Raw genomic sequence first — 6024 nt, forward strand, 5'->3', positions numbered from 1 at the left:
CTCAGAGAGGGAGGGCTGTCCTTCAGAAGAGACCTGCCAAGGTCCTGGCCCCAGGTGGTGGCTGTGGGAGGGGAGGGACCCGGCTCGCAGGTGTTCAGGGTGGACAGGGGAGCAGGAGGCCGACAGGAATGGATGGGCTGGGATGGTGATGCCCCCATGCGGAACACTGGTGGAGCACAGGCCTGAGGGGAGCCGCTCAGGAGGGCACTTGGGGTATGCAGACGGAGCCCGGAGGCGGTGTCCCCAGCCTCTGCCTGCATCCCTCATCTCTCAGTGGGGAAAACAGCGGCCTCTGTGGGTCAGAGAACTCAGTGCGCCAGTGAGTGTAGAGGCCCTGACAGTGCCCCTCAGAGCCAGTGCTTGATGAGCCCTTGGCACCGCTGGCTAGAGGGACATTCAGCAGAAAGCTGCGCAAGAGGCTCCATCCTGTCTTTCTGCACTGGGCACCCATCCTGGTTTGTGTCACTCTATCTAGCCTCTCTGTCTTCTGGGGCCATGCTGGCAAGGAGGCAAGGACAGTAAAATGCAGACTCCTGGTACTGGCTGAGTGGTAGTGAAGGTGGAGGGATGGCTTTGGCCTCCCAGCCTCGTGCTCCGGGAGGGCCCTGGGTCCTGGGTCGCCCCCATCCCACTCCTCCATCTGACTTCCAAGGGCCCGATATTCCAGCAGCCACCTCCTCACAACACGTCTGGCTCTCCTGAACCGCTGGGTTCCATCCAAGCTGTGCGCCCTCTCTGAGCATTCTTGCTCCCCTCTGCCTACAGGGAAATGCTGAGGTTTAATTGTACATTGTCAACAAGAAGTAACACTTAACACTTTACAGTGAACATTTCCTGAAAGGTTTTGATACAACAGGTAATTTACTAGAAATTTCATTCTCAAATAATTGAGTTTGTCCAATTATGTCCCTGTTTACAAATGACAAACCAAGGCTTGGGGAGGATTTGCAACTGGCTGAAAGGGATGGCACTGTATTCAAAAGATCGTGTGGTTCTGACTGATGTCCAGGACCCTCTACGGCAAGCTACAGGCTTGGGAAACCGGGCCTCTGGGGAGACTGAGGCAGGAGCAGGCTCTCAGGGAGGGAGAGACAGGGACTAGAGTGGGGGCTGCTCTCGAATCTCCATGTCCTACTGCAAGGACAGCTTGACTTCACTGAGTTCCTGGTGCCTGGGAAAGTCCCAGAGGAAACTGCTGCTCCCCCCACTGGAGCTAAAGGAGCGAAGTTTTCCTTGTACCAAAGTGCCTTCCATAAAATAAGCCACTACATAATGTCTCTTACTATATTTTACATTTCTTTCTCTTTTTGCATAAATAATATGCCTATACATTTTAGTAGGCTAAGGGAAAAACATCATTAAAAGCAAACCTGAACAATTCTTTTTTTCAATGCAAAGCAATGAATGCGGTTATTTGTTGCTTATCTATGCAGCTTTTTTTATATTTAAATATTTTATGAAATGTTTTGATAACACCTACTGCTTCATAATCTGAAAGAACTGTAGATCACTAATGTCTTTGTAGAACTTTCTTTTGGCGGCTGCATAGAATTTATTGATGAAATGAACCATAGTTTATTCAGTTGTGTATTGTGGAACAAGTGTCTGCGTTGTTTATGCTGTGATCAGCACCGTGTTGATACCACACAAATATATGTCAGCAGTCAGCAAATACTTCCCAGTTGATAAATTGATGGATTCATCTGCTAATAAGATGCAGACCAGTGAGACAGCTTTATGGAGAGAAAAATCCAGATTCTCAGTTGCCAGGACTTCTCTCCTGGCTGCAGCATAGACTTGGGCTTTTAATAAATACAGTGTCTGGGCCCAATCCTGGATATTTGAATTTAATTGGCCTGAGTGTACCTGCCATAGCTATTTTTTGTTTAAAGCTCTCCAGTTGATTCTAATTTGCAGCCAGTGTGGAGAAATGCTGAAATAGGCAGTCTTTATGAAACAGTTCCTGCCAGACCTTCATAACCTGTAAAATGCCCCATTTGCATTTGTGGAACTCTTTCCATCTTGCTTACTGAGATGGGTAGGTTAGCCTGAGGAGGTCAACCAGAGGAGAAAGAAAATTAATTTAATTGAGGGAATTATCCTCTGCTCATTTAGGTATGACCTTGACCTTGAAACCCAAACTAAACAGGTTAGTACAAGAAAGTCAAATCACAGGCCCATCTCACTTGGGAAGATGGATCCCTAACAAAATCCTGGCAAACAGAATCCCAGAGTGCATAAAAATGGTAATAACCAATACCTAGGAATTGTTTGGGGATGCAAGGAAGGTTAATACTTGAAAAATCTGAAATTGTTATTCTTTCGAAAGAGAAAAATTATCAGAGTAAATGTAGAAAAAGCATTTGATAAAATTAATCATTCATGACCCAGGAATTCCACTTGTAAGAATTTACCCTAAGGATGCAGCACTCCAGTTTGAAAAAGACAGATGCACCCCTATGTTTATTGCAGCACTATTTACAATAGCCAAGAAATGGAAGCAACCTAAGTGTCCATCAGTAGATGAATGGATAAAGAAGATGTGGTACATATACACAATGGAATATTATTCAGCCATAAGAAGAAAACAAATCCTACCATTTGCAACAACATGGATGGAGCTAGAGGGTATTATGCTCAGTGAAATAAGCCAAGTGGAGAAAGACAAATACCAAATGATTTCACTCATCTGTGGAGTATAAGAACAGAAGAAAAACTGAAGGAACAAAACAGCAGCAGAATCACAGAACCCAAGAATGGACTAACAGTTACCAAAGGGAAAGAGACTGGGGAGAATTGGAGGGTAGGGAGGGATAAGGGTGGGGAAGAAGAAGGGGGGTATTGTGATTAGCATGTATAATGTGGGGGGTGGGGGAAAGGGGAGGGCTTTGCAACACAGAGAAGACAAGTAGTGATTCTACAACATCTTACTATGCTGATGAACAGTGACTGTAATGGGGTTTGTAGGGGGGACTTGGGGTAGGGGAGAGCCTAGTAAACATAAAAAAATAGGACTCAGAGGGAAGTAATAACTATGCACATCTATAGAAGCTGTTTTCTTTCTAGGAGCCCTTTTAAATGTGTGTAAAAGAAATCTTCTAAGGTTACCTGAGTTAGTTGTAATTGTGGAAATTGAATTATCTTAATAAAGATAGGTGATCTTGTTACTGAAAAAAAATTTAATCATTCATGATGAAAACTAAACTTTCTTATAAAACTAGGAGGAATAGTAAATGTTCTTCACCTAATAAAGGGTACTTGAAAACATACAAAATGCATCATTCTAAAGATGAAATAGTGGAAGCATGCACTTTAAAATCAGCAAACAGGGATGTACCATATCTCTACACTTCTTCTTGTCATGATACAGAAAAAGGAATTTGTGGCAAATGATAGAAAAAGAAGAAATTTGTCATTATTTGCAAATCATGTTATATGTAGGCAGAATTATCTACAGAGACAACATAAAAGTCTATAAATTATTTGAGAAAGTAGGTGTTTAGCAAGATGACTAGGTATAAAATTGATTTATGAAAGCCAATAGTAAAAATGTTTATAATAGAGAAAAAGTCTTTAAGTTACTTTGGAGCATATCTAAGAAATCATTTGTAAAGCCCATGCACAGAAAACCTCACCCATAGTGGCACTAAAGGAGGACTGTCTGCACGGGTAGATATCCAGTGTCAGTGAGCAGGGAAACTTAATAGCATAAAATTATGAATTGTCTTCAAACCAATCTCTAGATTCAAAGCAGCTCCCTTAAGAATGACAACCAGGGTTTTCATGAACTTGACGCCTGAATTCTAACCTGTATAGTGAAGATCAAGGGACTGAGAATATCCATGAATATTTTAAAGCAGAATAGGGGTAGAGGATATGTTTCATAAACATCAATTCTTATCAGGAAGCTGTTGTAATTAAGACAGTGTGGGCCTGGGCTAAGGATAACAAAACCAGTGGGGCAGAAGTGAGAGCGCAGAGACAGAACTACCACCCGTGCATGGCTGGTTGGGACAGGGCAGAAGGGAGGTGGAGCATCATTGGCCGAAGGGGGAACTGTTGAGTGAATGCAACTGGACAAGCTGGCTTTCCTTTGCCCACAAACTGGATCCCATCACACAACATAGCACCTTCTAGGGTGGCAAGGAATGAACTGCAGCCATTAAAACATGGAGCAAGTTCCCAAAGACTCAATGTGAAATCCTTTTCATATAGTTTTAAAAAAGCACCGCTAAACAAAATATGTTTAAGCTTACATGTCTATATCATAATAATTTTTTTTAAAGCAAAGAAATGATGAGCCCCAAACTCAGGACAGCAGTTGCCTGTGGGGAAAGGGGCAAAGCGGTCCTGGGAAAAGAGGGCACGGACAGGTATTATTTATCTGCAACGTCCTCATCCTTGGGTTGGCTGAGTAGGGGTGAGGTGAGGGTGTTCACTGTGTGACACAGACAGACAGATGGACACACCTAACAAAAGAGGCCATGGACCAGTGATGCTATTAACCTACTTCATTGTTAATCATACATTTATCTTGTGTTTCACTTTAACTTATATTCTATATGAAAGTTATCTAATTATCAATTATTAAAGCAACCAGTTCGTGCTCAAACACTGGGTCCTTGAGCAAACATTTTTATGTTGCTCAAAGAAAGAACCTGGCAGAAAACCTGTACTAATGAACACACTGAACAGACTTGCTGAAGTATTTACTATGAGTAGCCTTTAGGGCAAATGGATGTTTTAAAATTTAAAGACACCTTAAATAATCTGGTGTCTTTCTGCTGTGGCACACAATGTTGGTGATGCTCAGTGGTAACTCTCAAGAGAGATTCATAGTGATAAAAAAAGAACATTGTAATTTTGCAAAGAAGAGGTGCAACTTATTTGTATTAAAATCAGAAGAGTAGGTGTCTGCTAAGATGGACAGGTGATGAGCTATTATTCATTTCAACAGCCATTATTAGTTGACCATTCCCATGACTGTTGCTAGATATCTAACATGGTGGATTCAAGCAAAAACAATGGTTTTATTATTGTTTCATTCATAGTATTGCCCCTCATCCTTCTCTGTTAGGGGCTTGACTGGGCTCATCTGGGTGGCTCAGGGCCTCTTGCGTGACTTCACTCAGGTGGTGCCTGAGGGGGGGCGTAATCTCCAGGAGGGCCTCGTCACACAACTGTGGTCCATGTGGTTGTAGGCTCTGATCCCAGCTGGGGCTCTCAGCTGGAACACTTCCACTTGGCCCTTCCGTGCAGCTGGGCTTCCTCCCAGCATGGCAGTGGGGTGAGGCTGGGTCCCAACATGCAGGAAGTGGAAACTTCTCCTTCTTCAGGCCTGGGAGTCTTCACTGCAGGCACCATCCGCTGTCCTGACCCTTGTGCCAGCTTCCAAGCTCAGGCCTTGTGGTGGGTGGGCAGTACCAGCAGTGCAGCTACCCACTCGGCTCGACCTGTTTAGAGCACCGGCTTCTCTCCCCCACTAGTATTTGGTGACCATATGCCAGGTGGCCAGGTGCTGAACACACAGTGGTGAGCAGGGCTGGTCCATGGCCCTCGGCTGAGAAGGCAGCCACCCTTGTTCCCATCAGGTGAGCCGGCCTGTGCGTGACAAGTGCCCAGCAGTGAGGCCTGTGATGGCCTTGGCACTGGTGGGCCTTTCTAGGGTGGTCCCGGGAGCCTCGGTTCAGCCTCAGGGGGTCAACAGTGGCCAATGTGCCATCCAGAGGCTGGCTGCTGCTCAGCTTCCCTCCTCACCTGTGGTGGGCGGTTGAGGGTTGGAGGGTCCGTATTGACAGGAAGAATTAGCCAGGCATTGAAGTGGCCAATTAGGTCAACCAGGCAAACCACAGCAGTAGGCTGGCCCTGGGCTGGGGGAGGAGGAAGGAATGGGCCACTCCACCTTCCACTTTCCCAGGCACCAGGAGGGGGTCAGGCAGGCATCCCAGCCCCGAGGAACCCAAGACCAATGGCTCTCAGCCCTTGGCTGAGCTGGGGGCCCAGGGGAGGGAGGCAGAGGCTGGG

Source organism: Manis javanica, chromosome 1 (assembly GCF_040802235.1).
Source record: "Manis javanica isolate MJ-LG chromosome 1, MJ_LKY, whole genome shotgun sequence".
Taxonomy (NCBI): Eukaryota; Metazoa; Chordata; class Mammalia; order Pholidota; family Manidae; genus Manis; species Manis javanica.